General features: G+C 52.9%; 1 pseudogene; it reads left to right on the top strand.

The window, feature by feature from the left end:
• Positions 1 to 234: 234 nt before the first annotated feature.
• Positions 235 to 23,115, top strand: LOC134509196 (olfactory receptor 10A7-like; annotated as a pseudogene).
• Positions 23,116 to 24,886: the final 1,771 nt, after the last annotated feature.

Raw genomic sequence — 24,886 nt, 5'->3', positions numbered from 1 at the left:
CAGCCCAGCACCCACCAGCTGGCGCAGGCCAGCATCTGGCAGGGGGTGCCAGGGCCCCTGGGTGTCCTAGGGCAGCTGGGGCACATCCCCCACGGGGTGCCACTTCCCCCTGTGGCTGCTCCCTGTCCTCGTCCCTGCAGCTGGGGACAGCAGGTGGTGACAGGGCTCCTGGTGCCCCACCAGCCCATGGGGTTGGGGCCATGGGCCGTGGCCCACCAGGAACCCCTGTCCACCATGGCTCAGCATTGGGGGCAGGGCCTTCCTATGGCCCACACCCTGAGCACCAGCATCAAGAAGGCGCTGGAGGCCTCTGAGAATGACGTGGTGGTCATCAAGGGCAGCGGCCCCGACACCAGAAAAAAGTCCAAAGGTGAGTTTTGGGGGGGATGGCAGAGCCCGTGGGTGGCCATCCCATGCCCAGGAAATCTTGCATTGCCACAGGGTCTGGCTGGTTTTGATTGCTCTGTCAGCAGGGGTGACCATCCTGGACACCCTGGAGAAGCCCCCGGTCCTGCCTGAGCTGGGGCCACACAGCTTTGCCGAGGCCTTTCCCGAGCTGGCAGGGGACAACCTGCACTTTCAGGATGAGCACGAGCACTTTCAGGAGTTCAACGTGGACATCACCGACATGCTCGCCTGGCTCGACACCCTGGAGGGCGAGGACACCGTCCCCGATGCCCTCGACATCTCCACCGGTCTCACCAGCACTGCCTTCCCCAACCAGCCCTGCCAATTCTCCGAGTACGGGGCAGAGGGTGACTGCCCTGAGGAGCAAGTGGTGGCGATGCTGGGAGAGGCCTACCCCTTCTTAGGGGTGGCAACGTCCCCCTTGCTGGACCCCAAGGGGACACAGGGTGGGGTGGGAACGGTCCTCCCCACCTGGCTGCCACTTTGTCCTGTAGAGACTTGTGGGGACAGTCCCATGGAGAGTCCCGTGAAGGATCGTCCAGAGGGTCCTCCAGAGAGTCCTCTGCTGAACTCCACAGCTGCCCCCCAGCACCATCCGCCCCGCAAGGCCCAGCTGGTGGAGGAGGCACTGCACAGGCAGCCCCAGGTGCTTTTGAGCCGCTTGCCGCTGCCGCCGGGCATCGTCCCCCACTGGGTAGTGCCCAGATCGGGGAAGGCGGGCAGAAAGCAGGTGAAGCGCCCCGTGCCAGAGGGCACCCCAAGAATGGAAGAGACCTCCTCACGGGACAATATCCCACCCAAGAAGAGAAAGAAGATGGTGGTGTGCCAGGTGGTCAAACACTCAAAAACCCTGGGTGAGGGAAAGCTGATGGGGGACGGTGCTGCAGCTGGTAGCAGCAGGCAGCACGTGGGCAGCAGCAAGAGGAGGGCATGCCATGGCAACAACGTGCCCACCAGGCAATCCCGAACCCTGGGGGATGAGCAAAGTGCCCCACACCCCCCCGACCACTGTTGATGGGTTGATAGGGAAGGTGGGGAGCACAAATCCCTGTGGCATGCGACCCGCACCCAGCCACTCCAGCCCCAGCCCTCTACCACGTCTCGCTTTCCTTCTTAAGTCATTAAAGGTTTGATGTTTGTTTCACATTGCTTCTACCTGCGGCCATTCGTGCAGCGGGAGGTGGGGGGGTTAATACAGCCCCTGCCCCACACGTAGAGCTGCCCCTCCACCTCTTCACCCCAGGATATGAGGAACCCCCCCAAGATTCCAGAGGGAAAACCAGCAATGTGCTTCAGGACAGAGACAGAGGAAGAGAAAAAGAGGAGCAGGGAGCGGGACAGAGGGAGAGCAAGGGGAAACACAAAAGGGACAGGAAGAACGGCAGAGAAAGAGAGGGGCTTGGAAACTAGAGCAGGGGCAGGGAGCAGGATACAAGAACAGCCCGAAGAGAGGCACAGGCAAGCAAAAAAGCAAGACCAGTGAGGCAAAGGCTGTGGGGGCACAGGCATGGGGAGGGACCTGCACGCAGCAGAGGGGTGACACGGCCCCCGGCCCCAGGACTCAACGCAGTTCCCACTCTTGGTGCCGCCAGGAGAATGTTACAGTTCAGACGCTTCTGTCTCTGCCTCTCTCAGCTCTTACGATGGTCAAGCTTCCCAGACACACAGCCTCACACACCCGCACACACACTGCACGGCCGTGCCGCACCTTTGGTTCCACATACAGACCCTGCGGTGTGTGGTGGCCAGCTGGCCTGCTGAGGACTGCTCGCAGGGACCCTTCCTCACCCGCAGGGGCCGGCGGCCTCTTGTCTCCGGCTGGGGGCAGCTTCCAGATGGATGCCCTTTCTGTCCTTCTCCAGCCGCTTTACCTTTTCCTGATCCTTCAACTGCAGCCTCAGCTGCAGGCAGCCAATGACATCCCTGGGGGACGTCATCAGTGTTTTCCCATGCGATGAAAATAAAGAGATTTCTGGACGTGCATGAATGGCAAGCGGAGAGCTATTGACCTTCCAAACCAGCAGAACTTGATTTGCATTTTTTCAGTGCTCCCTCTCAGACCGTGCATTTAATCTCCCTCATCTTTCATGAATTTCCACATCTCCTAACTAAACCGACCATGTCTGAAGTCACCATTCCAGCAGCGCTGGGGGTGTGCAAGGAGGCCAGGAGGCCCCCTCAGTGCCTCAGGACAACATGTCTCCTCACAGGCCTTGGTGGCAGAGGTGTCATTGCTGTGCCCAAGGGGACAAAGACTTGGGTTCTCTTGGTGACTTCCAGCCTTGCCAGCGCCCTTTGCCATCTCCACCACAGTGTGTCCTACGCTCTCCCACAGCTGCTTCTTTTTCCCTGCCGGCTGGAGACACCCATGTCGCTTCCCCACCTTGCTCTCACCCTGGCAGTTCCAGACACTCACCGACGTCTGTCCACCCTCACACTTTGTTCCATGACACACAAAGACATGGACTCAGACTCCTTCTGCATGACTTCTCGTACCACAGCCCTACCCTTGGAGTGATATTTCTGCTTCCTCATGGCCACTCTCCACCTTCCAAGCTGCACTGTGTGGCAGTGTTTCCCTCTCCTGCAGTTCCCAACCTCCAAGGAAAGCTCCACCAGCTGGGAAACAACCTTCAAGCAGCCATCCCAGCCCATCAGCCTTCTGGTGGCCTTTCACCAGACCAGACAGAAGCAGGCTCACCGTGATGTCCCAAGGCTGCCAGCCTTTCAGCTTCTTGTATAGACATGACCAAGCTGCGTGCCTGCTGCTGTCCCTTCACGTACTAATGTAGAAGAGACATGAGACCCAAAATATAAGTCCCCTTGCTGGAGTGAGCCTGGGTCCTTCGGCAGAGGGCATCTCCCAGTCAATGTGCCACCAAGGGGCCTTCTGCCGGCCTGTCAGAGACACTGGCAGATGTGAGCTTAAAAGCACAGAGCCCAGCCACGAGCCAAGGGCTGACTTGTCAGCTCTCTCAGAAAGAAGGGACCTCACAGTCCCTTTCCCAGCCACATTCCTGCTGTAGCCTGTCCCCTCCAGAGGCAGAAGTGACCTCACAGCCCCTTCACCGCCATTGCCTTCCTCCTGGATGAGTTCCTGAGACACAATTGACCCCATGACCCCGTACCCACCCATCACCCTCCTTGTGGCCCAGTCCCTGAGCAGATAAAAGGGAGCTTCTCTCATCAAATTTATCTCACAGATTTCCTGCCAACGGTTTGAGGGGAGAAACGTTCCTCAGAGGAGCTGCTGTATTTATACTGGTGCATTTTGTATCTCACCTTCTGCCTGTTTCTTCTTCTTCCTCCGTCTGTTCTGTCTTCAAAGAGCTCTCCAAGGAAAAGATTCCTCGAATCCTAGGACGGCGCAGGTTGGAAGAGACCCCTGAACAGCGTTGTCCTGGGTCTGGCTGGGAGGGAGTTAACTTTCTCCATAGCAGCCCCTACACTGCTGCGCTTCCTACTCGTGCCTAGAAGGGTGTTGGTCCTGCACCAATGTTTTGGCTATCGCTGAGCAGTGCTCGCGCCACGTGAAGGCTGTCTCTCCCACCCCCTCTGAAGGTAGTACACTCGGGGTGGGCAAGTGGTTGGGCTGGGCCCTGAATTGACCAAAGGGATATTCCGTGCCATATGACATCATGCTCAGCAAGAAAAGCTGAGAGAAAGGACGGGGAAGGGCATGATATTCGTAATTAACACATTTGTCTTCCAAAGAGACTGCTATATGTATAGAATCGTTGCCTCCCAGGAGGTAGCTGATATTGTCTCCTGACAGGAAGTAGAGGAAACAATCGCATCTGGTTTTCCTCTCCTTCTGTGTGTGGCCTTTGCTTTTCGCTTGCTTCTTTTTTTTTTTGTCCTCACACACACAGACTGTCCCCCTCTGTCAAGCTACTTTTATCTTTACCCATGAGTGTTTTCACCTTCTTTTCTCCCTTTGTCATGCTGAGGAGGAGCGGTGAGAACCTCCCATGGCTTGGTGTGCACCTGATGGCCAGCCATGTGTAACCCACCACAGTCATCTTGCCCAACTCTCCTGCTACCAAGAGTGCTAACTAGGTGAGATTCTGCAAGGGCTCCCCACAACTTGGCATCATCCACAAAGGAGGGGAAAGTGCATTTTCTCCCACCATCCAGAGGGATAATAAAAATGTTCCCTACTTCTTGTCAAGGGCTGGTCTTTGAAGGATGCCACAGGAATTGGCCGCCAGGAGGACTTTGTAGCACAGATGACATCTCTCCTCAGCAATCAGCCAGCTTCCCACCCACCACATCGTCCACTTCTTCAGCCCGGCTGGCAACAAGCTGACTCTAAGGAGACTACAGAAGACCACGTCAAAGGCCTTGCTAAAGTCCGGGTACACAACATCCCCTTCTTTTCCCTCCCACATGTCTTCTGCGATCCCTTTCTTGTCCTTCAAATGCCTGCAGATGGCTGCAGGAGGACTTGTCATATCACCTTCCCTGGTGAGGCTGACCAGTCTGTGATCATCCCCGTCCTCCTTCCTGCCTTTTTGAAAACTGTCTGCCTTCTCCAAGGCCCCAGGAACCTCTCTGACAGCTCTGGCCTTTCCAAGGTGTTGGAAAGAGGTGTCACAATGACACTGGCCAGCCTTCTCCATCTCCCTGACACCAACAGCCTTCTCACTATGACACGCTGCCAGAGGAGTGCCCAGGACACAATTCTAACCTGTCCAGGCCCTTGGGGCCACTTCAAAAGAGAACCATAAGGGATTTCTTCCAACAAGCCCACAACTCCAACGGCATCTCTCTGCAGCTGACAGCTTTCCTAAGCTGTTTTTGTCAGTTCCTCCCGACCCCCAATCCTTTCTTCTCCTCAGGCTGGAGATGAGAGGATTGAGCAGGGGTGAGGTGCGTGTTGAAAGAGGGCTTTGTTAAACTCTCTCCAGAGGGCTGTTCTGGGCATCCCACTGACAGTGAGGAGGGTGCCGCAGAAAGGAGTGGCTCCAGGGAGATGAGAGGAACCGGTGGAGAAGGCCTTCTGCCTGCCCCTGCTGGGCAGGAGGGCTGCCCCCAAGTGCAGCTCTGATGCACTCACAGGATACCAGCATGAACAGGAACGGCAAGAATGGGTCTAAAAAGCAGGTCATGAAAACAAAGTCCATGAGTGTCATGGTTTCACGTCAGGAGAGTTTCAGCATTGGTGCAAACCCACCGAATCATAGAGTCATAAACAGGCTTGGGTTTTAAGGGACCTTTAAAGGTCATCTTGTCCAACCCCCCTTGCAGTGAACAGGGACATCTCCAATGAGACAGGTTGCTCAGAGCCCTGTCCCAGCTGACCTTGAATGTCTCCAGAGACTGGGTACATACAACCTCTCCAGGAGACCTGTTTCAGTGTTTCACCCGCACAAGAAGAAGTGGTCCAGTACGTGGGGAACACAACATGTACCTGGGACAAGAAGGAAATGATTGCTGTAGATGACAGAATCCCCCTAGCCAAGGTGCAGCCTTCTTCTGGAGACAACCCTTCCAGTTCACGAGCCTTGCAGAGAGCAGGGGGCGGCATACAGCCCAGTACTCCTCGTAGGATGTGGCCATCAGCAGGAAACACTGCGTACACGCCAAAGGTGCAGGAAAGAGCACTAACCATTGCTGTGAGCAGAGATTGTGCTGTCCCCAGTCGGGGGACAGTCAGGATGCTGGAGCTGGAGCAGGTTTCCAAGTTTTCCAGCAGCATCAACATGACGAGGAGGGTGTTCCCAACCCCAGTGATGGGGTAGGTCATGAGAAAGAGAGGAGGAAGAGACTTTTTCTGAAGGTTGAGGACATCTATTACTTAGGGCATTTGCTTCCCTGTTAGGTGCTTAAAAAAAACCTGTGATAGACGTTCAGAGAGGTGAAACATGGAGGGTGTGTGCCTCCGGCTACATTCCTACTCCCTAGACATGGTCTGTGCTTTGTGAAAGGTGAGAAATGCCATCTTCTAGAGGGCGATGCCACTCATGCCTGCAGAACCCTTTCTGACTGCACAGGTGAGATGCCCCACAGAGGCGCTTCTGTCACACTGTGTAATAAAAGGGACAGGCCATGAAGAGAGGGGAGGGTGAGGTAGCACACAGGCTGTTCCTGGAGGCACACCCAGCACTATCAGGGCTCTGGCAGGGCTGTTCAGAGACACGAGTCCTTCCCTGGCACGGGCAGAGGCCCCGCAGCAGACTCCATGGCCTCCTGTTGCCACTCCCGGAGGCCGGCAGCACCTCAGCCCCACGCTGTGTCTCCCTGCTCGGCACCTCTCTGAGGTGCCCCACGGCGTGAGGAATGGACACAGGGACCTGGGGTCAAGGAAGCCCACCCCAGGGCTGCATTCAGGGGGTTTCCCAGGGGACGTTACTCTCCGAGTGAAGTGACCTCCAGCCACTGTCTGTCCCACAGGCCTTCATGGAGGCCCCAGCAACAGCTGATGGTGTTTGTGCTCACTCAGGTTAATCTCACCACACGCACATCATGCTCATGCCTGTGGTTGTTATTAGCCAGGTGTGTGGCCATTGCCCTGTGGCAGCTTCCCTGGGGTGTCCAGCACACACAGGACCTGACCAGAACCTGCTCTGCTGGTCCTTCACGTCCTGCCCAGGAGCCCTGGCTGAGCAAGGGAGCTGCTGCTTGTCCCCACCCTGCACACTTTACGCAATTAAGTTCTACACTGGTGGTGTCATTTGTGGGGAACTTCCCTGGGCGTATTCTTGACAGCAACTCTTGGAGAAGCCCTTCCAAACGTCTTTTTGCCTGAGGACCTTCAGGCACTGCCCTGAGGACATTCCCTGCTGTTAGGGAGGCCAGCTCTGTCAGAGAATTGACCAGTCCCTGCCCCTGCCTGTGCTCACAGGGCCGCCACACCATCAGCAGTGTGAGAGAGCTGCCAGAGCAATCGGGCCTTCCAAGAAGGCAAAGGATCAGAATGGAAAATGTGGAAACGGAAAGAAAGCAGCTCGGAGAAGACCAAGGCTGGTTCTCCCTCCTCTTCCTCCCTCTCCTCTCTCCTCTTCTTTCCCCTTCGCCTCTGCACACAGGCATTGCCTTACGGCTCCAGAGAGGGCTTCATAGGAAGGATTTTGAGCAAACAAGTCACTGGAAAGTTCTTTATTTCTTTCAAATAGACAGAGAGCACAGGGCCTCATTTACATAGTCTGCAGGCCTCACAAATTTGGAAAGATGCATCATTAGGAACAGCACAAATGACAAAATTTCTTTGTGGCCATCAGTATAAGAAGTAAAGCAAAGCAAAAAAACCCCAAAACCACAACCATACCCAACAAACCTACAGGAGATGGACTTGGCCTCTAATGAGTTACGTTATGAGTGATTTGCAGAAGACAAATTTTATTGCTTTTGAAAATCATCTGGTCATCAATTTCCGCAATGCATCCTTGAACTCCTGCTTCCTCATGCTGTAGATGAGGGTGTTCACTGCTGGAGGCACCACTGAGTACAGCACTGCCACCACCAGTTCCAGAGATGGGGAGGAGATGGAGGAAGGCTTCAGGGAGGCAAACATGGCAGCGCTGAGAAAGAGGGAGACCACGGCCAGGTGAGGGAGGCACATGGAAAAGGCTTTGTGCCGTCCCTGCTCAGAGGGGATCCTCAGCACGGCCCTGAAGATCTGCACGTAGGACAGCACAATGAAAACAAAACAACCAAAAGAGAATAAGGCACTGACCACAATAAGCCCAAATTCCCTGAGGTAGGCATCTGAGCAGGAGAGCTTGAGGATTTGGGGGACTTCACAGAAGAACTGGCCCACAGCATTGCCCTGGCAGAGGGGCAGGGAAAATGTACTGGCCGTGTGCAGGAGAGCAGTGAGAAACCCACTGCCCCAGGCAGCTGCTGCCATGTGGACACAAGCTCTGCTGCCCAGGAGGGTCCCGTAGTGCAGGGCTTTGCAGATGGCAACGTAGCGGTCATAGGACATGACAGTGAGAAGATAAACCTCTGCTACAGCACAGAAAAAGAAAAAAAAATACCTGTGAAGCACATCCTGTGTAGGAGATGGCTCCAGTGTCCCAAAGGGAATTGGCCATGGCTTTGGGGACAGTGGTGGAGATGGAGCCCAGGTCAAGGAGGGCAAGGCTGAGGAGGAAGAAGTACATGGGGGTGTGGAGGCGGTGGTCACAGGCGATGGTGGTGATGATGAGGCCGTTGGCCAGGAGGGCAGCCAGGTAGATGCCCAGGAAGAGCCCGAAGTGCAAGAGCTGCAGCTCCCGTGTGTCTGCCAATGGCAGGAGGAGGAACTGGGTGATGGAGCTGCCATTGGACATTTGTTCACCTTCAGTGTGGGGGACTGTTGAAAGAGAAGACATTGACAAATTCAGGCAGACTGAGCCAATCCCATTCTTTTTTTCCCCAAAAATCTCCCCGCGATGACTTCTCCTTTGTAATAATTTCGTTCAGCTCCTTTTTGGAGATCAGGTTTGTGCTACTGAGGGCACTTTCCTTGCAGGGGCAGAAATCCTTCTTTTTCCCATTGCCTTTCGCCTGAACACTGCTGAGCCCTGAGGGACAAAAGGGCTCTCTGTGCCCTAGTGCAGAGTCAGGAGAGCTGCTCTGCTCACCAGTGACCTGCCGGGCACCACCCAAGTGTCCTGTGCTTACACCTCCATTGGACAATGGTCCCCCTGACAATGTCCTTGAAGAAGAAAATGGACTATTGTTACTGTTTGGGGAAGGAACCAGTTTCAAAGTCGGTTTCTCCCATCTGGTTTCTCTTTCCCTGTGCAGCGGAGCAGAGAGGGATGCAGCCGGCTGGCGTGGCTCTCTGCTGCCTGGAGCTGCCCCTGCCAGGAGCTGCTTCTCTGTGCCCAGGTCTCCTCCCTGTCCCTGCTCCCAGAGCCCATCCTACGCGCTGGATGCCAGGAGCCCAGCCCTGCTCCCAGAGCCCATCCTACGCTCCATGCCAGGAGCCCAGCCCAGCTCAGCAGCAGAGGACCAGCCCAAGGCAGCCCTTTCTCTGCCCCCTCGGGGATCCCTCCAGGTGTCCCTGGGGCTCCAGGGAACCTGCTAGGAAACAGGATGAAGCAATCACTAAGCTGGGGAGAGGCTCTTCCTTCCTGCGCTGTCATTTCGTGTATCAGGAAAACAGTGAGTCTCAAGAATCCTATTTTCTCATCCCATCATTTGTCAGGACACCCAGACAGGGATAGGGAGTAATCGCCTTTATCCCTCCTGCTGAGGGAAGGAATTCAGCCGAGTCAATCAAGGCATCTCATCCCGGCTCTGTAGCCCTGGGGCCAGAAGGGGACTCAGCTCCCTCCCGTGCCTGCCACAAACCTGCAGTAGGTGGGATTCTTCTTGCCTCCGTTCAGGCGTGCACAAGATGAGCACCTGCAAGTGAGCTGTTTGTGTCCACTCCCTTGCTAATTAATGGAGAGTGAGGGAGTTGTTCAGGTGGGAACACCTGGTGACATTTGAGGTGACACCAGAGTTTGCCCAGGATATGTGCAGGTGACTGCAAGCCCTAATGCAGCAATGCTGAGACACAAGGCAGCATCTGGGGGCAACATCATGGAGCCTGGTGAGGAATTTCTTTGGTAGATGGAAATGAAAGTAGATGTTACATTTTGGACAGATAAAACCTTCAATATTCCCTACATCCACAGCACCTACAGAGGTGGTCATCTGACCAAATGCAGCTAAGTCCCTCTCTTTCTCTTCTCCACCAGGTGTATTTCCTAGATCTCTGCTGACTGTAGTGGCAGGTGTCTCGTGGACATTCCCCCATTGCTCAACCTAATTCAGGACAGCTCCTCAGTGGCCATATTCGGCTTGTTGTGCCACCTGAGATGCCAGCGCCCCCCAGAACAACTGCAGGTTGCTGGCAGGGACAGCACAGCACCTACGGGAAAGCCATTCCTGATCAGAGCAGATGCATGACAGACACCCCAGAGAGCACCGCGGCCAGATTTGGTTCCTTTGGGCAAGCCTATGTGGCAGCCCAGGCAGGTTTGGTTTCTGTCCATCAGCAACCGAAACCCACCACTGCAGTGAGGCCCAGTCTGACCCATCTCCACCCAGTTGACGCAGACCAGGTCATGAACAAGAAGCCCATCACACGGAGGGCTCAACTCGGTTGGCTGTTCCCAGACTCTGCTGGGTCTTCTTCCAACAATCCTTTGCTGAGCCCCTCGGTGATATAACCAAGGAAGAGGCGACTGATTGTCACAGTGCTCCTCAATCACAGCATCTCCACACCCAAGGACATTTTCAGCAGCACCTTGTCCTCCTGGAGATCAACTTTCCCTCCAGCACAGCTCTTTGGGAGCATCAAAGCCTTTTCCTGGCAGGGCTACAGAGCCCAGCCCTGCTTTTCTGGCCTCTGGGTGAACAGGATTTTCACTTTTGGTGCTTTCACATTGCTGCCCTCCGTCCACTCCAGCATGTCTCTGATCTCAAGCAAAGCATTGCACATACTGGGTCTTGGGGACTTGGTACTTAGTGACAAGGCTGAGCGTGGCCCCAGTGCTCCAGCCGAAGTGATGCAGTGCACCAAAAGTGCACCAACACCCTCAGCCTGGGGCACAGAGCGGAGGAGCTGGAGTCCCATGTACTACCACAGAGTTTTGATACTGGTGGAAGAAATGGCGAGGAGTGCTGGGAAAGCTCCGGCTGCTAGTTGTAAGAGACAGACTGTAAATTCCCTGACAAGGGGCAGAAGGCCCTCTAAGCTTTCAATGGAAAGCCTCCAACACTCGCAAGGAAATAAATAATGCAGGCCTGGCCTTCAAAGAACTGATAAGGCTCACAGTTCTAGCACCAGAAAGTGTGGGAGAACCGTCTTGTGAAGACAAGATAGCTCTGCCACTCGTGTGGTGAGCTTGCTAGTTCTCAGTTCTCAAGGCCATTGTGTCTGAGAAGTGACCTTTGCTTCATTATCCATGAAATACATATGAAAGCACGCACACCCCTGCATATGATAATGAAGTTTATAGAGATCATGCTAAACATGTATGACTATAGTTCTCTCCCCACCCAAATGATGCTACACATCAGCCAGGAGGAGGAGACATCTGAGATGGAACTACCCCATAATGAGTGGGGCGGGCTGTGCTAATTCGGCAAACATAAAAGGGGAGGAAGACGAGTATGATGGGGGTGGATTTACAGGAGGTTGCTCCTACAAGACCTCCCCTGAGTTTTGGCTGTCTCAATGCTGAAACTGGGATTGGTGAACTCTTCATCTTTTCCTGCTGTCTTTTCTTATGGAGCTCCTCTATGGGATGTGCAAGAGGTTGGGTGAGTCCTTTGTGGGTGAGGATCAGAGGAGAGGCCTCTTAGTGTGGGAGACAAAGCACCTGCAATCAGGATAAGGAAGCGGAGAAAGGCTTATTCAAGAAACCCAAAGAATTGCCAGGTCTTATTGGGGATTTTAATGACCGTGGCATGCACTGGAAGAGGAGCACAGCAAGACGCACACTGTCCAGCAGGTGTCTAACCCTAACCCTACCCTGCCCGAACCGTAACCTAACCCTGCTCTGAACATAACCCTGACCTTATCTTAATCCTAACCCTAATCATTGCCTGACCCTAGCTCTACCCCAACCCCAGGTCATAACCCTCGACTCTAACTGTAACCCGCACCCCAACCTTACCCTTACCCTAACCAAACCCCAACCTATTTGAAATCTAACCCTAAGCCACGTGAACTCTAGCTCTAATTTAAGAGTGAACATGAACCTTAACTAACCCTGACCTAACACTTATCTTAACCCAACAGCACGTGTGTAATGAAATCTGTATCATCCTATCAGGCAATGATTACCATGGTAAGTTTGTCACAAAAGAAACAAACTTGAGCATAGTGGGAGCACAACTGGGATGGACAGACAAGCTGGTATCACCTTGTCAGTGCTGTCTCAAGGCCCGAGCAGTCGCCTTTCGCTTCCTCATGATCTGGACGCACCACTGTGTGTCACCCAAGTCAGACCCTTGGGTCAGATGAGCTGTTTTTCAGTTCTCATATACTGTGTTCCTTGTTTCTCCATTGACTCTGACAAGAGCTGAGTTACCTAGATATCCAGGCTGCAGATGGCATATTCCTCATGCAATGACCACTTGACCCCACCTCAAACTGAGATTCTTAAACATCTCTCAGCTGAGTCCCTTCTCCATAAGAAGCCACCTGCTGTTGTGGTGCTGCTAGATTGTAGCTGACACCCTTCAGGTGTGCCCAGCAAGAAGCCCTTCTGCTCTGGGAAGGGGGGCAATGTGAAGGGAGGGCTGAGCTCCCCAGGCAGCAAGAGCACTGCTCTGCTTCTGTGAGGGCTTGCAGGGTTGGGATCAGAGCGAATGGGCCCTCGGCTGCATTTGTAAGCTGTCAGAAATCCAAGCGACAGAGCAGCAGGTTTGGGAACCCTGAATGATTCGGGACTTATTCAAAAGTTATAGATGCCTGACCTGTGCGGGAAAAACGGGTGTCATGGGGATATCACACGCTTTTAATCACTTTCTTCTCCGTATGATTGAAACCTGCATAAAGCAGTTTTCTTGCTTGCACAAAAATGTCTTTTAGCACCCTGAAAACTGGTAATTTAAGCATAACCTGCTGCTTCTCTGTCTTGTTTAAATGTGCCATGGATGCATCAGTGTCACTGGATTCTTTGGCAGAGAGAAGCCTGTGTTACTTCTGACGGGATTCACCCTTCACTAGGCAAAAACTGATGATTCAGATCTAAGATAGTCTCCCAGATCTTTGTGTGTGGACGCAGCATCAGGGGATGAGCTCTCCCATGTGAGGAGAGCTGGGATTAATCTCTCTCACTAAGGTCTAAGCATCAAGTCATACCTTGCCTTGCTTTGGCTTGTTTGCCTCTCCTTGCCTAGCCTTGCCTTTCTTTGTCTTCCCCTTTTTCATCCTTCCCCCCTTTTAACCCTATTCCTTCTTAATGTTCTTACATTAAATGCACCTCTGATGAGATCTGGACAAGGAACGTAAGTAAGGCTGTCCTTAAAGGCACTAGTATTTGTCTCTTTTCTTCCTTTTCTCTCATCTTTCAATAGGTACTCTATTTAATAAAATCACCTCTAAAAGAGAAAGTCAAGTTTCTTTTACCCATATGACAATAAAACCCCCAGTTATTCAGGCTCAAGGACTCTGTTCTCTCTCTCTACAAACCTCCCCTCCGCAAGCGACCCACGTTAGATTTCCAAACATTCATGCCTATCTTGGTCGACCTCTCCTAATCCTGCAATCGCGTGTATGCTGATGTTTGTAGTCTTTCTCTAGGCTTGAAGTGTCTGTGATGGTGGACAGGCCACCAGCATCCTCTGAGAGCCTGTTGTTTGAATCGCTCTGTGCAGGAAAAATGCCCCAAAGAAAAGGCCTGGAGAATCACACCGGTGGATCTGGATTCATTCTTCTGGGATTTTCTGACCACTCCAGCCTGCAGGGCTTGTGCTTCACAGTATTCCTGGTCATCTACCTCATGGTCCTCACAGGGAACAGCCTGATTGCACTCATCACAGTAGTGGACTCAAGCCTCCACAGCCCCATGTATTTCTTCCTGAGGAACTTGTCCTTCCTGGAGATCTGCTACACATCAGTCACTCTGCCAAAAATGCTGGTGGTTTTCCTGCTGGAGGATGGCAGGACCTCCTTCATTGGCTGTGCTGCCCAGCTGTATTTCCTGGTGTTGCTGGGCAGCATCAAGTGCCTTCTCCTGGCTGTCATGGCCTATGACCGCTACATAGCCATCTGTGACCCCCTGCACTACCCCCTCATCATGAGGAGGGGTCTCTGCATCAGACTGGTGGTGGGGTCGTGGGTGGCTGTCGTACCAGTGCAAGTAGGACAGACCTACCAGGTGTTCACTTTGCCCTCTGTGCATCCCATGACCTTCATCGCTTTTTTTGTGATGTCCCCCCTCTGCTGGAGCTGGCCTGTGCAGACACGTTCTGGAACCAAGTGACACTGTACACCATCATCCTGGTATTTGCAATCTTTCCCTTCTCCTTAATAGTTATTTCTTACATTAAAATTATCAGGGCATTTCTGAAAATACCTTCAGTTCTGCACAGATACAAAGCCTTTTCCACCTGTTCCTCACAGCTCGTGGTGGTGACACTCTTCTATGGCTCGGCCACAGTCGTCTACTTAAAGCAACGGTCAAGGGATTCCGTAGACACCGACAAATACCTTGCCCTGTTTTACACAATTTTTACCCCAGTGTTTAACCCTGTCATCTATAGCCTGAGGAATAAGGAAGTGAGAATTGCCTTGAAGACACTCCTACGGACAAAGTGGTACTACAGAGTACGTAAAATCCTCTCAAATAGTCCCCAAAAAGTCCCACTGGGCTACATGGTTGCCTGAAGAAAGGCATCTCATACCTGCTGAAACAAAACCATGTGTCCGGCCTGGCTTTCATCCTCCTCAAGAAGGGGAAAGGTGTCCTGAGGCATTCCTCCTATGTTGTGTCCCACCTTGATACCTTTGTACTCTAGAGCATCTTCAGCACCTCTGAGTAGTTTAATGCAAACAGCTACTTCAAGCTGTGTCTGACCAAATAATGTTAAAGGGAAATAGTCAAAGCATGGTCAGTAGCCATTGATGCCCAGAAAGTGAGACAAGTGGTGAAGAGACGACCAGCCTCACGTTTGAGAAATCGCTTGCTAGACCCCACGGGCTATCTTCTATAGCATCCCTGCATGGAATCGCCTTAAAAGTGTTCAAAGATATGAAGGGCTTCAAAGCATCTCCCCCTGCTATGATGTCTTGCTCTGAGTTGTGTAATTCTTGACTAACCTGACATAAAAATAAAAGATAAAAAGGTCACCAGGAGGACAGTCCAGCACTGGAATGGGGTCCCAGAGAATGGTAAAGTTTCTGTTTGTTGTGGTTTAACACCAGCCGGCAACTAAGCACTACACAGTCGCTCACTCACTTCCCGCCAGTGGGATGGGAGAGAGAATCAGAAGGGTAAAAGTGATCAAACTCCGGGGCTGAGATCAAGCAATTTAATTGGTAAAGCAAAAGCCGCACACTTAAGCGAAGCAAAACAAGGAATTAATTCACTACTTCCCATCGGCAGGCAGGTGTTCGGCCACCTCCAGGAAGGCAGGGCTCCATACCACGTAATGGTTACTTGGGAAGACAAAATGCCGTAACTCCAAACATCCCTCCCTTCCTTCTTCTTCCCCCAGATTTATATGGTTGAGCATGATGCTACATGGTACGGGATATCCCTTTGGTCGGGGTCCACCGTCCCAGCTGTGTCCCCTCCCAACTTCTCGTGCACTCCCAGCCTACTTGCTGGTGGGGTGGTGTGAGGAGCAGAAAAGGCCATGGTGCTGTGTAAGCGCTGCTCAGCAATAATGGAAACATCTCTGTCTTATCAACACTGTTTCCAGCACAAATCCAAAACACAGCCCCATACCAGCTACTGTGAAGAAAATCAACTCTATCCCAGCAAAAACAAGCATTTATGTGCCGAATCTGCTTTGCCACTCTGCAACTGTCTCTGAAAAACTAGCCCAGTGGGGGTTTTTAGCCCAAATGCACATGCAGCACTGAAGTGTGTTTCCGTATTGTCCTGGTTTAGGCCGAGTTGGCCAATGACGGACGACAGATGCTCTCCCCCAGCTCTCACTCCGAGGAGAGGAAGGAAAGAAAGAGATTTATGAGTTTAGAAGGAACTAATCTACTTTAATGAAATACTCGTAATAAAATAAAAAGGAAATAATGAAATAGATACAATATCTAGAAAAACTTTATCAAGCTCCAAGGATGATGTCACTGTCAGGCACTGGGGAAGTCCCAGACTGGACTCAATGACGGACAGGAGCTGGATTCCAGGTCTGGAGCCAAGAATGCACAGATCGGGGTCAAAGGCAGATTAACACTGAGCATTCCGCCACCTGAGGAACCTGAACATACACAAGTCCACATGGTGGACAGACAATTCCCTGTCTTCTCTCTGCCTAGCTGAACAAGGTAACTTAGAGGAGAGGGGGCTGTAGGAACGTGTTTCTGCCCAGAGAAGCAGGTGTGTCTCCCCACTAACTCCCCCACCTTCCCAGGTACCCTTAAAAATAAGTATGAGGCTCTGCAAGGGGAACTCAATCATGACGAGGAGGATAATTCAGTGTCCACAGAGGTGTCACCACAGTTAAATCAGACTACACCTCCCATCAAAACATCTTCAGTTAAGGAAAAAAGACCGGTCATTGTTGTAGGTGACTCCCTCCTGAAGGGAACGGAAGGCCCAATATGCAGAACAGACCCACTTCTCAGGGAAGTCTGCTGCCTCCCTGGGGCCCAGGTTAAAGATATAAAAAGAAAACTTCCCTCCCTGGTAAGACCCTCAGATTATTACCCACTACTAATTTTTCAGACAGGCAGAGATGATCTGTTAACAAGAAACGCAAGTGTGATCAAGAGAGACTTCTGGGCCTTGGGATGACTGGTTAAAGGGTCAGGACTGCAAGTCATGTTCTCCTCGGTCCTCCCAGTCACAGGGAAAGATGAGGAAAGCAACAGGAAGAGCTGGAAGATCAATACTTGGCTCTGAGCCTGGTGCCAGTGGCAGGACTTTGGTTTTTTTGATCACGGGATGGTTTACACGACACCAGGCCTGCTCGAGACAGATGGGGTACGCCTGTCTCAAAAGGGGAAAAGGATCCTTGCACAGGAGTTGGCAGGGCTCATCAAATGGGCTTTAAACTAGATTTGAAGGGGAAAGGGGATGAATCCAGCAGCAGAGAGGCAAGGGTCTTTGATGGCTTAGAAACTATGGCTGCGCCTGCGAATGGTCAGGTAGAAGTTAAGCCTTCTTCCAGCAAAAAGGTGGCAGGACCAGTAGCCCAGCTGAAGTGCTTCTTGTCCTGGGTTGAGCAACACAGGACTAATTTATCTTCTAATGTCTGGGAAAACGTCATTCTTAGAAGATTCTAGTGTCTGAATTCGTGAAAATATTTGCTTTATAGCCAGCTAGGCTATGTGGGATTCAAGGCCTCGGTGTTTTCAAGCCTTGGCAGGTGCAGGTACGAGGAGGAGCGAGGCCTGGGCATTTGACCCAGGCTGGCCAACAGGATTATTTCATACCATGAACATCACATTCGATACAAATGAGAAAGTTTGCTGCGTCGTTTCTCTCTCCCTTGATGGCTGTGGTGCAGAGAAAGTCCTTGCCCCGGTGCTGGACCCCTGAGCCCTTCCCTCCCTCCTGAAGCCGTTGCTCTTGCAGTGTCCGACATTTACTCTCCCCTGCTGGGAGTGCACAGCTTCCTACTGATAGAATTGGCTGAGTATAATTCTTGTACATCTTATATTAGTATTGGGATTAATACTGGTGCTTTAATATTGTTGTTAACTATTTAGTCTTGTCCTATTAAATCTACTTATATTTCAACCCTCATGTTTCCTTGCTTTCCGTGATTCCCCTTTCTGCGTGGGGAGGGGTCACTGGGTGATAGAATAGTTGTCTAAATGACAAGAAATTGTTATGGGTTTTCTGAAAACATAACACGTCTACACTAATGCACGCAGCATGGGCAACAAACAGGAGGAGCTGGAAGCCATTGTGCAGCAGGAAAACTATGATGTAGTCGCCATCACAGAAATGTGGTGGGATGAGTCGCACAACCAGTGCTGCATTAGATGGCTACAGACTCTTCAGAAGGGACGGGCAAGGAAGGAGAGGAGGTGGGGTGACTTTGTATGTGAGGGAGTGTTAGGAATGTCAAGAGCTTAATGATGGTGACAATAGGGTTGAGTGTTTATGGGTGAGAATCAGGGGGAGGGCCAATAAGACAGATATCATGGTGGGAGTCTGTTATACACTGCCCAACCAGGATGCAGAGGTGGATGAAATATCGTACAAGCAGCTGGGAGAAATCTCATGATCGCTGGCCCTTGCCCTGGTGGGAGACTTCAACTTACCTGATACCAGCTGGGAGCACAATACGGCTGAGAGGGAACAGCCTAGGAAGTTCCTGGAGTGTGTTGCGGAGAACCTCCTGACACAGCTGGTGAGGGAGCTGACAAGGGAAAGAGCCCTGCCGGACCTGTTGTTTGTAAATGGAGAAAGACTTGTGGGGGATGTGACAGCTGGAGGCCATCTTGGGCATAGTGACCATGAAATTATTTTCAATTCTCAGAGGAGCAAGGAGGGTGGTCAGCAGAACTGCCACCATGGACTTCCAGAGGGCAGACTTTGGTCTTTCCAGGAGGCTGCTTGACAGAGCCACTTGGCAGGCAGTCCTGAAGGGCAAAGGAGTTCAGGAAGGCTGGACATTTTTCAAGACGAAAGTCTTAAAGGTGCAGGAGCAGGCTGTCCCCATGTGATGTAAAATGAGACATCAGGGAAAAAAGACAGCCTGGCTGAACAGAGAGCTACGGTTACAACTCAGGGAAAAAAGGAGAGTTTATGGTCTTTGGAAGAAGGCCACTCAGGAAGGCTACAAGGATGTTGTAAGGCTATTTACGGAGAAAATTAGCAGGGCCAAAGCCCAACTAGAACTTAAACTGGCTTTGGATGTTAAGAACAAGAAGAAAAGTTCCTATAAACACACTAGTAACAAAAGGAGGACTCGGGAGAATCTCCATCCTTTATCCGATGAAGGCAGTAACATAGTGACAAAGGATGAGGAAAAGGCTAAGGTACTCAGTGCCTTCTTTGACTCCTTCTTTAGTAGTAGAGTGGGTTGTTCCCTGAGTACCCAGACCCCTGAGCTTGTAGACAGGGGCAGGGAGCAGAACGAAGCCCCCATAATCCAAAGGGAGATGGTGAGGGACCTGCTCCAACAGCTAGACATACACAAGTCTATGGGGCTAGGTGGCCTCCACGCGAGGGTACTGAAGGAGCTGGCAGAAGTACTCACCGAGCGACTTTCCATCATTTACCAGCAGTCCTGGTGAACCGGGGAGGTCCCAGTTCACTGGAGGTTAGAAAATGTGATGCCCATCCACAAGAAAGGACGGAAGGAAGATTTGGGGAAGTACAAGCCTGTCAGTCTGACCTCAGTGCCTGGGAAGGTCATGGAACAGATCATGCTGAGTGCCATTATGTGGCACATGAAGGACAACCAGGTGATCAGGCCCAGTCAGCATGGGTTCATGAAAGGCAGGTCCTGCCTGACAAACCTGATCTCCTTCTATGACAGGGTGACCCGCTTGGTGGATGAAGGAAAGGCTGTGGATGTTGTTTCCCTGGACGCTAGTAAAGCCTTTGACAATGTTTCCCACAGCATTCTCCTGGAGAAACTGGCTGCCCATGGCTTGGACAGGTGTACACTTTGCTGGGTAAAAAACAGGGCGATGGCCAGGCCCAACGAGTGGTGGTGAATGGAATTCAATCCAGTTGGCAGCTGGTCACAAGTGGTGTTCCCCAGGGCTCGGTATTGGGGCCAGTTCTCTTTAATGTCTTTATCAATGATTTGGACGAGGGGATTGAGTGCACCCTCAGGAAGTTTGCAGACGAGAGCAGGTTGGGTGGGATTGTCGACCTGCTTGAGGGTAGGATGGCTCCAGAGGCAGATCTGGGCAGGCTGTACCGATGGGCCGAGGCCAATGGTATGAGGTTCCTCAAGGCCAAGTGCCAGGTCCCGCACCTGGGTCACAACAACCCCATGCAGTGATACAGGCTGGGGGAAGAGTGTCTGGAGAGCTGCCTGGCAAAAAAGGACCTGGGGGTGTCAGTTGACAGCTGGCTGGATGTGAGCCAGCAGCATGCCCAGCGTGGCTGAGAAGGACAACAGCATCCTGGCCTGTATCAGGAATAACGTGGCTGGCAGAACTCGAGAGGCTGAGGGCCCTGGGCTCAGTGGTGCAGAGACTGAGGACAGTACAGAGGTAGCCTGAGTGTGCTTGAGGGCTGCTGGTGGAGCCGGTGGAGCTTTCCTTTGTAGTGGAAAACAGCATGAGAAAGAAATAATGCCCCAACATGCAGCTGGGGAGGTGCAGACTGGACACCAGGAGAAAGAAATGTCATTCCAAGGGCAGTGCTGTGGTGCAACACGCCACCCAGAAAGAGTCTGGATCAGCCCAAGGCTTTGTGTTTCAGGGAAGAGCCAGGGAGGATGGAGAGATCTCAGCAAAGGAAGGTGGCAGCAAGGTGGGGCAGCGGGGTGGATGACTGCAGCCTGCAGGGAAAGAGGCAGAGGTGATGGGACACCGTAGGACAGCCTGTGGTGGAGATGACACAGGGATGTGGCAAAGCTGAAAGGCCCCTAACAGAGCCAACCTCTTCATGTCTTGGGCTATGGCTGTTGTCTCTGCTACTGATGCCTACGAGGAGTCAAGTTATCCTTGCAGCACTGGGGTCTCATTGCCTCCTCGTCCATACTTCAGAGGCTGGGAGGTGTCGTACCATAGCGCTGGCCGTGGCATTGCACATCTCCACACCACACTGTGCCAGGAAGAGCCCTGAGGAAGGAGTGAGGGAGAGGATCTCCCTTCCTGGGGGCTGGGGGTCAGGCCTTGGCCCTGTGGGTGATGGGGTCAGGCCTTTGCCCTTTGCACTAATGAAACACATCCAGGGTTACTCAGCACCAGAGCCACCTTCACCTTGCTTTTCTCAACCTGTCATCACTGCCTCCAGTTTCTGCTCTAACCGGACCCTGGGGACAACATCTCAGTGGTGTCCCTCAGTGGGACCTATTAACACTCCAGAAACTTTGGAGTTTGAACCTGACTTTGACTTCCTGAGAGGTTTTTTCAGCTTCCTCTCAGTGTCTGGGGTTCATGGACTCGGCATCAAACCCACCAGAGGGGTCATTAAAACTCCTTGGGCTGGTGCTCTGCGTCTGAGCTGGGCTGGGCTCCTGGGATGGAGGGAGCTCATGGCAAGCGGGCAGCGCCTCAGCGAGACAGCTCTGCCCAGGAGCAGCTCCTCTGCCAAGCGCAGCAGGTCTGAGGGCGGTGCCTGGGTGTCTCAGGGAGATGAGCGAGGCAGAGAGAGAGCTTAAAGGTGTCAGGATTGGGAGGATGACTGAGAGCTCACTGGAGGAGAAATCCTTGCAGCCCTTGGCACGGTAAGCCTCTGGGTGCAGGGCACTGCAGGTGGAGTTCCTGGAGGCATCTCCTAAAGCTGGCACAGCCACAGCTTATGGGATCTGTAAGGAGGCGGAGGGGGAGGAGGGGTCTTGTTATGAAATGTGAATAGCCGTGAAGCCAGGGTGTGCAGGCAGGGGTGCCCAGGGCTGTCCTTGAGCAGGGTCCCTGCACCCCGTGGGTCTGTGTGCCGGGGCAGGGACTCTGCCGGCTGCCAGGGTCAGCTCTCAGCCTGCCCCGGGAGACCCCCACGGGCATGTGGGGAGAAGCTTTGGAGAAAGAGCAACCGCTGGCAGGGGAGGGTCCTGCTGTTGAGAGGGTGCTGCGTGGGTGAGGGCTGCTCACAGCTGCAGATCGCTGCAGGACGTTCCCTGGAGATTTTTCAAGAAGCACAGCACGGCAGGGGCTACCTGCAAGGGAAGGATCCTGTTCTTCCAATCTTCTACTCCGGGTTGTCTGGGTGGGCGATGGGACAGAGAAATTCATCTCTCAGTTGAGGAGGGGGCACTGAAATTCCAAATCTGTTTCTCTTAGAAGTGAATAATCCAGGGAGGATTGGAAATCAACAACTGAATCTCTGCCCCTGCAACGATACTGCCCTCGGCAGCACAAAGCTGATCTCGCAAAAAGATATGAATGAAATTATTCTGAGGAAAGAGAAGTCATTTTGGGGAAAATTTTGGGAAATGGAATAGGATGGGCCCAAAGAAGTCTGCCTTAACTTGCCAAGGTCTTCTCCTCTTTCAACAGTCCCTCATGCCCAGAGTGAACAAATGTCCAATGGCAGCTCCATCACCCAGTTCCTCCTCCTGCCATTGGCAGACACACGGGAGCTGCAGCTCTTGCACTTCGGGCTCTTCCTGGGCACCTACCTGGCTGCCCTCCTGGCCAACGGCCTCATCATCACCACCATCGCCTGTGACCACCGCCTCCACACCCCCATGTACTTCTTCCTCCTCAGCCTCGCCCTCCTTGACCTGGGCTCCATCTCCACCACTGTCCCCAAAGCCATGGCCAATACTCTCTGGGACACAAGGGCCATCTCCTATGCAGGATGTGTTGCACAGGTCTTTTTCTTTGTTTTCTGTGCTGCAACAGAGTTTTATCTTCTCACTGTCATGTCCTATGACCGCTACGTTGCCATCTGCAAAGCCCTGCACTACGGGACCCTCCTGGGCAGCAGAGCTTGTGTCCACATGGCAGCAGCTGCCTGGGGCAGTGGGTTTCTCACTGCTCTCCTGCACACGGCCAGTACATTTTCCCTACCCCTCTGCCAGGGGAATGCTGTGGACCAGTTCTTCTGTGAAATCCCCCAGATCCTCAAGCTCTCCTGTTCAGACTACTACTTCAGGGAAGCCGGGCTTCTTGTGGTTGGTGTCTGTTTAGGCTTTGGTTGTTTTGTTTTCATTGTGCTGTCCTATGTGCAGATCTTCAGGACTGTGCTGAGGATCCCCTCTGAGCAGGGACGGCACAAAGCCTTTTCCATGTGCCTCCCTCACCTGGCCATGGTCTCCCTGTTTGTCAGCACTGCCATGTTTGCTTACCTGAAGCCCCCCTCCGTCTCCTTCCCATCCCTGGATCTGGTGATCACAGTGCTGTACTCAGTGGTGCCTCCAGCAGTGAACCCCCTCATCTACAGCATGAGGAACCAGGAGCTCAAGGATGCCCTAAGGAAACTGGCTCAATGGAAGTTCTTTCTCCAATAATAACCTGTCTCCCTTCTCCGCAAGTTTCCTAGACTTTATGTTAGGCAATATGCCTGCTTTTTTCTCTTGCAATAATCCTGCTTATATATAATTTTCCGGGTTTGTACTACTTGTCTTGAGGTTTGATCCAGTTGTTTCTGACCCTTGCACAACACTGTGTCAAAGGTGACCTGTCTAATAGCAGCTCTTCAGTAAAAAGGCATCTCCCAGGTGCAGTGCCTGGAGGCTAGGTGCTTCCTCCAAAGGTGCTGCCAATAAAACGTCCAAGGAACTGGTCTTTCAAAGAGTCTCTTCTCCCTGTGTTCTCCCTGTGTTTGGGGTTAAGCTCACTGTACTATTGGGTTCCGTTGGACCAAATGTTCTGGTTTTAAAGGCTCTCTTCTTGTGTCCACTGGTAGTGGAGATTGCGCATGAGCTCCTGATTAACTCCTCAGGCTGCTTCATATGTGTCAGGACCTGCAGCATACAGCAGATTCTATGGAAATGAATTTGGATGTGTGAGGAGAGGATGGGGACTCGCCCCGTGCCCTGAGCTGTGGGTGAATGAAGACACAGAAGGTGATACGCCCACAGAGGTGAAGTCGCCCACAAGCAAAACACTAAATTGAGGTATGCACAAACAAGAACTCTGCAGTCCCCTGAAAGTCAGTGGGGACCCAGTAGGCATGGGAAAGGGAGAGGTGTGGGAGCTGCCCAAGGACCCCCAGGGCCAGGAGTGTCGTGCTGTCCTGGGGAGTGGGGCTGATGGGAGCAGAGGAGGGGGCAAATTCAGTCAGGGTTGTGGGTTCACCTAAATAGGATAGCAGGAGGGGCAGAGAGTGACTAGCCTGTTTCAATTGTTCCCTTGGGGCCAGCACTGGCCTGGGGCTGATGGGGAGGCTGAGCTCCTTGTCTGCCCCACAGGAGCTGCTGTGCCCTTCAGAGGAGCTGGGGCTGGGGATGAGCGCCAAGAGCTCTGCAGCAACTGTGGTGGGCACTGCCATGGGACCAGCCCAGACCGGGCAGCTGTGCTTGGCTGGGCAGAGGAGGGGGCAAGGGGTCTGGGGAGAGCCGAGGAACAGCTAGGATGGGCTGGTAAAAGCCTGGGAGAGGAAAACATCAGTGTAGAGCTAAGTTGTGCAGGGCGTGGGCACTCCAGGTGTGGCCTCACCAGAGCCGAGTAGAGGGGAAGGGTCACCTCCCTCCATCTGCCAGCAATGCTTTTCCTAAACAGCCCAGGAGGCTGTTGGCCTTTGCCACGGGGGTGCATTGCTGGCTCACGCTCAGCTGCTTGTCCTCCAGGACCCCAGGGTCCTTCTCTGCAGAGCCACTATCTAGCCAGTCAGCGCCCAGGACGATGTCCGCTGTGTGGCTAGATCACAAGCTGTCCTCCCCCAGGGACTTTCTCAGCAGCACCTTGGCCTTCTTGGAGATGAGCTCCACCTCTGTCACAGGTCCCACAGAGCTTCAGAGAAACCTGGGACAGCAAACCCCTCTCCTGCCAGGGCTGTGCAGCCAAGGCCTGTTTCCCTCTGGCCTCAGGGACTGCAGCTTCTACTCTAGTTGTGGGAACCCCATTCATCACTTTGTGTCCACCTGACATCCACTCCAGCATGCCTCTCCAGGTTTTCTGGTAGGACCTGTGGCCTGTGGGGGACCCACACTGGAGCAGTCCGTGCCTGAAGGACTGTACCCCATGGAAAGGATCCACGCTGGAGCAGTTTGTGGAGAACTGCAGTCAGTGGGAAGGAGCCACATTTGGGGAAGCTCAGAAACAAAGTGTTATGAACCG

Source organism: Chroicocephalus ridibundus, unplaced genomic scaffold (assembly GCF_963924245.1).
Source record: "Chroicocephalus ridibundus unplaced genomic scaffold, bChrRid1.1 SCAFFOLD_84, whole genome shotgun sequence".
Classification (NCBI taxonomy): domain Eukaryota; kingdom Metazoa; phylum Chordata; class Aves; order Charadriiformes; family Laridae; genus Chroicocephalus; species Chroicocephalus ridibundus.
The sequence above is the reverse complement of the archived record's forward strand: the minus strand, read 5'-3'. Positions and strand labels throughout refer to the sequence as shown.